Source organism: Etheostoma spectabile, chromosome 7 (genome assembly GCF_008692095.1).
Source record: "Etheostoma spectabile isolate EspeVRDwgs_2016 chromosome 7, UIUC_Espe_1.0, whole genome shotgun sequence".
Taxonomy (NCBI): Eukaryota; Metazoa; Chordata; class Actinopteri; order Perciformes; family Percidae; genus Etheostoma; species Etheostoma spectabile.
Window position 1 is genome coordinate 26649294 of NC_045739.1, and position 5877 is coordinate 26655170.

A 5877-nucleotide genomic window follows, 5' to 3' on the forward strand; every position below is an offset into this window, starting at 1 on the left:
AAAGGATGGCAGAGGCCACCACAGAATCAAAAAAAGTCCTGAGGAGAGTTCTGCACCCTCCAGAGGACCTGAGTCTCCTCAGCAGATGGAGGCAACTCTGGCCCTTCTTGTATAGAGCATGGGTGTTATCAGTCCAGTTCAGTTTATTGTTCAGGTGAACACCCAGGAATCTGTAGCTCTCCACTACCTCAATGTCCGATCCCTGGATGCTCACCGGTGAGAAAGGGGATGTTTTCCTCCTGAAGTCGACGATCATCTCCTTTGTCTTGCTGGTGTTAAGCTGAAGCTGGTTAAGCTCACACCAGCTGACAAAGTCGTTGATAACCAACCTGTATTCCAGATCGTTCCCCTCAGGAACACAACCAACAACGGCTGTGTCATCAGAGAACTTCTGGATGTGGCAGTGGGTGGTGTTGTGCGTGAGATCTGAGGTATAGAGGGTGAAAAGGAAGGGGGAGAGCACCGTACCCTGAGGGGCACCTGTGCTGCAGTGCACCACTAATACTGTATCTGAAGTCTCTTTCCAAAAATTCAACCTTGGTGCAGAATTACAGCCACTTTCCTTAGTATGTACCATTTCTGAGTCTGTAGCTTTTGAGGAGGGGGGGGGGGCCTTGACCAACTCCCACTTTGCTTGTTTGAAAGCCATAATGTCTCTCACTCATTGGTGGGCCAAACTCTCTGGGTGGGCAAAGCAAAGAAAGGGGAGGTAACCTTGCCCCTTATGACCTCATGGACCTTCGGAGATTTTTAGACAGTAGACTTTTCCAGGCGTGCCAGGGGCTGTGGATCTCTGAACCTCGGCCGACACTTGAGGTTGAGGCATGAGACCAGGAGGCCTCAGGCCCTGCCTTAAAGCTGGGCAAGGGCCCAATAACCTGTGCAGTAAGCCGCACAGTAAGCCACAATAGCCTAGTTGCCTAACCCTATGCTGCGCAACAAGCCACATGTGAGATAAATGATCTTCTGTGACAACATCTCCCACCTTTTAATAAATCTGGTTACAACCCTCGTCCTGTGGAGGTTCTGCAGACAGGGATGTCCACCTCTTTGGCTAAGAGCAGCCATAAAGGGGGTGGAGTCTGCAGACTGGGCTATTTCTTGGTCCCTGAGAGGGCCATTGGATGTAGTCCTATTCTGGATCTCAAGGGGCTCAAGAAAGTACCTTAACCCCTTGGGATGCAAGATGTTAACAACAATCCATCACAGGTGTTTGTTGTGCCACTATCTACCTCAGAAACCCACACTCCAACATACTTCTCTGGCAGGGTCACTGGTTCCCTGAGGTTTTACTTCAAGGGCCGGATGTTGAGTCTCAGGTCTGCCATTTGGCATTTAACTGGCTCACCAGACCACACCGCTCTATTTAAGCAGTAATTGCACTCATAGGCAGCGAGGGTCCAGGAGCCTTGGTTGTCTCAATGGTCAGGCTGATGAAGGAGGGATCATGCTGCTTTGCAAGTTCCAGCTGCATTCTCAGGTTGACTGGTGGCTCTACTTTCATCTCATGGGATTGAGGACATCCAGATAGTTCCCCTCACCCTCCTCTACTTGAGACCTGTGCACCGGACTATGGTTTGTCTCGTAGAGGCATGGAGCCTAGCATAGCAAAGAAGTGTGCTGCAACCAGGGGGTTAGCACCAGCTGGTCTCCACAGACATTCCCCATTCAAGTTGGGGTGCTGTCCAAAAAGGCTGCGGGGTCAGTGGCCATTGGTGACACCTTTGGCCTCAGGGTCTGCATTAAAGGTTCTGTGACATGCTGTTTTTTGGATGCATTTATATAGGCCTTAGTGGTCCCTAGTCTCTTTCTTTAAAATTCAGCCTTGGTGCAAATACACAGCCACTAGAGCCAGTTCCAGAAGGAGCTTTACTTAGGACCTGCCATTTGGGTGTCTGTAGCTTTAAATGCTATTGCCATTGATTGGGCAAGGTAGAGGGTGGGGGTGTGGCCTTGACCAACTGCCATGCTTCGCTTGTATGCAAGCCACGATGTTTCTCTCTCTCACGGGCTGGCCAAATTCTCTGGCTGGGCAATGCAGATAAAGGGGAGGTAACCTTTCATCTTATGACCTCATAAGGGGCAGATTCCAGATCGGCCCTTCTGAGCTTTTTTATTTTCTCAAAGGCAAAGCAGGATACCCAGGGCTCGGTTTACACCTATCACCATTTCTAGCCATTGAGGGACCACAGGCAGGCTGGGGAAAAACATTTAAATGTTAAAAAAACTCATACAGTGGAATTTTTAAGCCTCTCCTCCTTCTGCTCTGCATCATGTCAAAAGATTTTTCTCTCATTGCATTGCAAGGGAGGAGAGGAGAGTGGATGACCCGTGAGGTTGCTGCATTTGCAGCGTTTTTTAGTTCCTGGTAATTTTGCCCTTGTAAAGCTTATTTTTTTGTACAAGCTTTCTTTATGTATTTGCGGTTGGTTTGTACAAGTCTAGTGTGTTCCATGGCTGACATCAATACAATTCAGCTGCCTAAATATACAATGTTAGCAACAGGGCAATATTACAGAGGGGGAAGTCTCGCATTGCCAGATCTTCCTCCACAGGAGGGTCTGGCTAGTTATCAGCATTTCTTTAAACAAATCATAATTGTCTTGGGCGGTGCTAAGCGCCAGCGCAACGATGCTGCTGAAAAAATAGCCTCAGGAAGGAAATTATTTTGGTGAAATTTGTACGCTCAACGGTTGTTTTAGTCGTGCTACAGAAAACTCAGCTGTCTGGATTTACACTGCAGAGATCTAAGGAGCAGTTAACTATAGTCCTCAGAAAGCCCAAGGTAATGGATATCCGGCCTAATTGAGTAAAATCTGGCAGATTCTCTGTCGGCAACAGTAATCCTGGTAGTGAACAAAGACTACATGTGTGATGAAGCCAAATTAACAGATGGTTGTTTATCCGGTTCACCTCTTAATTCAACCCTTAATCTCCTTTGCACAAAGTCTCTTAGAGAGGTTTAATAAAGCCATTGCTACCATTTGTCATTATGATGGGTCAGCCGTAGTCCACAGATCAAAACATTAAGGGACTCATGCAGAGTAAAGAGGGGAGGGTGTAACCCATATGAAATATAGGGCTACTAAACCCGTATTTGTTGTTTAGAGATGCAGTTACACAATTTCTCCAGCGCTTGGCATAGTGTGATTGGAATACGCAGTGAACGGTACCTAAAGGCCCCACTTTTGTAGCGGGGGTTTAAATGCAACACCAAGACGAACAGACAGTAGATGCACAGCCAGGAGTGAACGGAGCATTTCCCGGTATAAAATGCCATAAAACAGCTCCAAGAACTTGATTAATCCAATCATATTAAATAGCTATGTTGTAAATAAGTTGCTCTTTTATTAGGTCAAAAGCTGTGAAGATGTTGGATACAATTCCTGTCGAGCTATAAATGTCTTTGAACTCCAGTGAGCCGCCGCACGTGGCACATGATATGTTGTTTTGTTAGCCACTGTGAGAAGAAAATAAATGATAAATGCCGTTTAAGTTAAGTTAAGGTTTTCAAATAGTTTTTCTGCACTTTGTGTTTGTTATGCCATTGTTTAATGTGTAAAAATAGATTGCTAAAGCTATCACTAATCGCTAGCTACGATGCTAAGGCTAGGGGCTAACCCATATTGCTAGTTGTTTGGTAATAAGCTATGCTAATTGCTAGTGTTTGTTTAGCAAAGCAATACAGCCTTGGTAGTGAAATCTTAAAGGAGAATTTCACTAATTTTGTGGTTGAAGCACCTTGATTTGCACAATGAATCCCCTTTAAACTTGATTTAACTCATTCTGGTTGTTAAAATGCACTTGTGTAGTGAGTTGAATAATTATAATTACTTTTACTGTTAAAAAGGCATACAAAAAGAAACATGTACTAAGAAGTGGTTTAAAAAGATAACTAATTAATTGTTCACTAAATCACATGGCACTTAATGATAAGTAATTCACTCTCTGTAGTTATTTATTAATTGTTGTGATACATGACAATTCATTTGTATAAGTTTATACTTGTTTGATTAAGAAGTTGATGTAGTCTGAGTAGGATCAGATAACTTACAAGTCTGCACTATTTCTGCAGTTTTTTTTTTGTTAAGTACCAGAATTACTGACAAACTGAAGGATGGCGAGCCTTGCGCAGCAGCTCTGTGGACACTGTTGGATATGGTGTGGCCAGCCATAAAGACCTGCCACAGAGGACTTGGATTCACAGATTCATTCATTCTGACACAGAGAAGAAATACCACCAACCTACCCGGGTAGTAGTAGTAGAACTTTACATTGAACACACACATCTGGATATTTCCCCCCAAGACTGAACTCTCTCTATCGCTTGAACATTTCTTCCTCAATACAGAGGACCAATATAGTTGGAACACCCAACTCAAAAAGGGACCTAATTCTTTTGTTTATTATTTTAATTAAGAGCTCTATTTGTTTGTATTGTTGTAAATGCTGTGAATGTTTAGGTTGATTCATTGTCAACTGTTAACCCAACACTTACTCCCTTTGTGAGTCATCTATTCCAAGTGTACTCTTCTACAGGGCCTAGAGTGATGTGTCTCATCTATCTAATCCATCAATTTGATGAAGATCAAAAGATTTCTTTAGATTCAAATGTAGAAAAATAAACAAGATTAAAAATATAAAATATAATGCTTTGATGGAACGATATGTTAACTTAAAACAGATGAAGAAAAGATCAAACTCAGACAATGAGGTCATGATAGAATTAAAAGCAATTAATTAGATTTAATTATAAAATATTATATTACACTTAAAAACAAACAAAGAAATATAGATATAAACTTAATACACACCCTTAAAGTGGGTAAGTAAATGTGTTAAATCCATAAAGAAACAAGACGGTGATGTAGTGTTTGATAAAAAACAAAAAAGACAAGTGATCAGAGAATTATGTGCAGATGCATATAAACAAATAGAAATAGATACCGACTGTGTAATCATTTTATTAGATAAACCTCCCTCATACAGCTCTCTGAACTTTTCAGAACTTGTGAGAAACATAAAAAGGGATGAAGTTTTGCAGAACATCAAACATCTTCATGTTAATAAAATCCCCAGCCTTTATGGTCTCTCTACAGAGTTTTATCAGTTAAATATCAATGATGTAACAAACGTCCTCACAGAGATTTATAATGGTCTGAACAGAGACTGCATAGGGGGATCCTTTTATCTGGGTGTTAAGTACTTATTGCATAAGAAAGGTGATGAAAATGACAATAACTATAGACTATAATGAACACTGATTATACAATATTAGCCAAAGTAATTATGAATAGATCAAATTATGTTTTAGATGTTTATTGTTATTCCAAAAATTGGAAATTATGGTGTTACAGCAGCAACCATACATCAGTCACACAGCACAGAATATAAAAATAAATGAAATACTAGGATACAATATACATACATACAATATACATGAAATAATAATAGGAATAAAAATATAAGAACAAATGCTTGAATATATACAGGATGGTAAAACAAAATGTGCAACTGCTTAAATAATATGCTGAAATGTAAATAAACCAATTGTGCAGGTTGCACTTAGTGCAGCATTGTGGAGTCTCAGGGTCTTATCTAGCACCCAGTGATGACGTGTTAAAGAGTTTTATTGCGTGTGGTAGGAATGATTTCTTGTAGCGGTCCGAGCAACATCAAAGCTGCCGGAGCCTCTTAGAAAAGGTGCTCCTCTGTTGGACCAGTGTGGGGGGGTGGAGAGGGTGGTCTGTGTTATCCGTGATAGATAACAGTTGGTTCAGTGACTTCCTCTCCACCACAGCTTCAAATGTGTCCTGTTTGCTGCCGATCACGGAGCCAGCCTTCCTGATCAGTTTGTTCAGTCTGTTTGTGTCGCTG

At 41.8% G+C, this 5877-nt stretch overlaps 1 protein-coding gene across 4 annotated transcripts in view; it reads right to left on the minus strand.

Annotated features, from left to right (window-relative positions):
* Positions 1-1742: 1742 nt before the first annotated feature.
* The window catches only part of LOC116691964 (putative beta-lactamase-like 1), a 16602-nt gene continuing 12467 nt past the window's right edge, over positions 1743-5877 (minus strand). For 3 of the 4 annotated variants that reach the window (XR_004332595.1, XR_004332598.1, XR_004332597.1), the window contains one exon: positions 1743-1788. The gene's annotated coding sequence lies outside the window, so the exon portion shown is untranslated. The remainder of the gene's footprint in view (positions 1789-5877) is intronic. The other variant, XR_004332596.1, reaches the window with a different exon arrangement.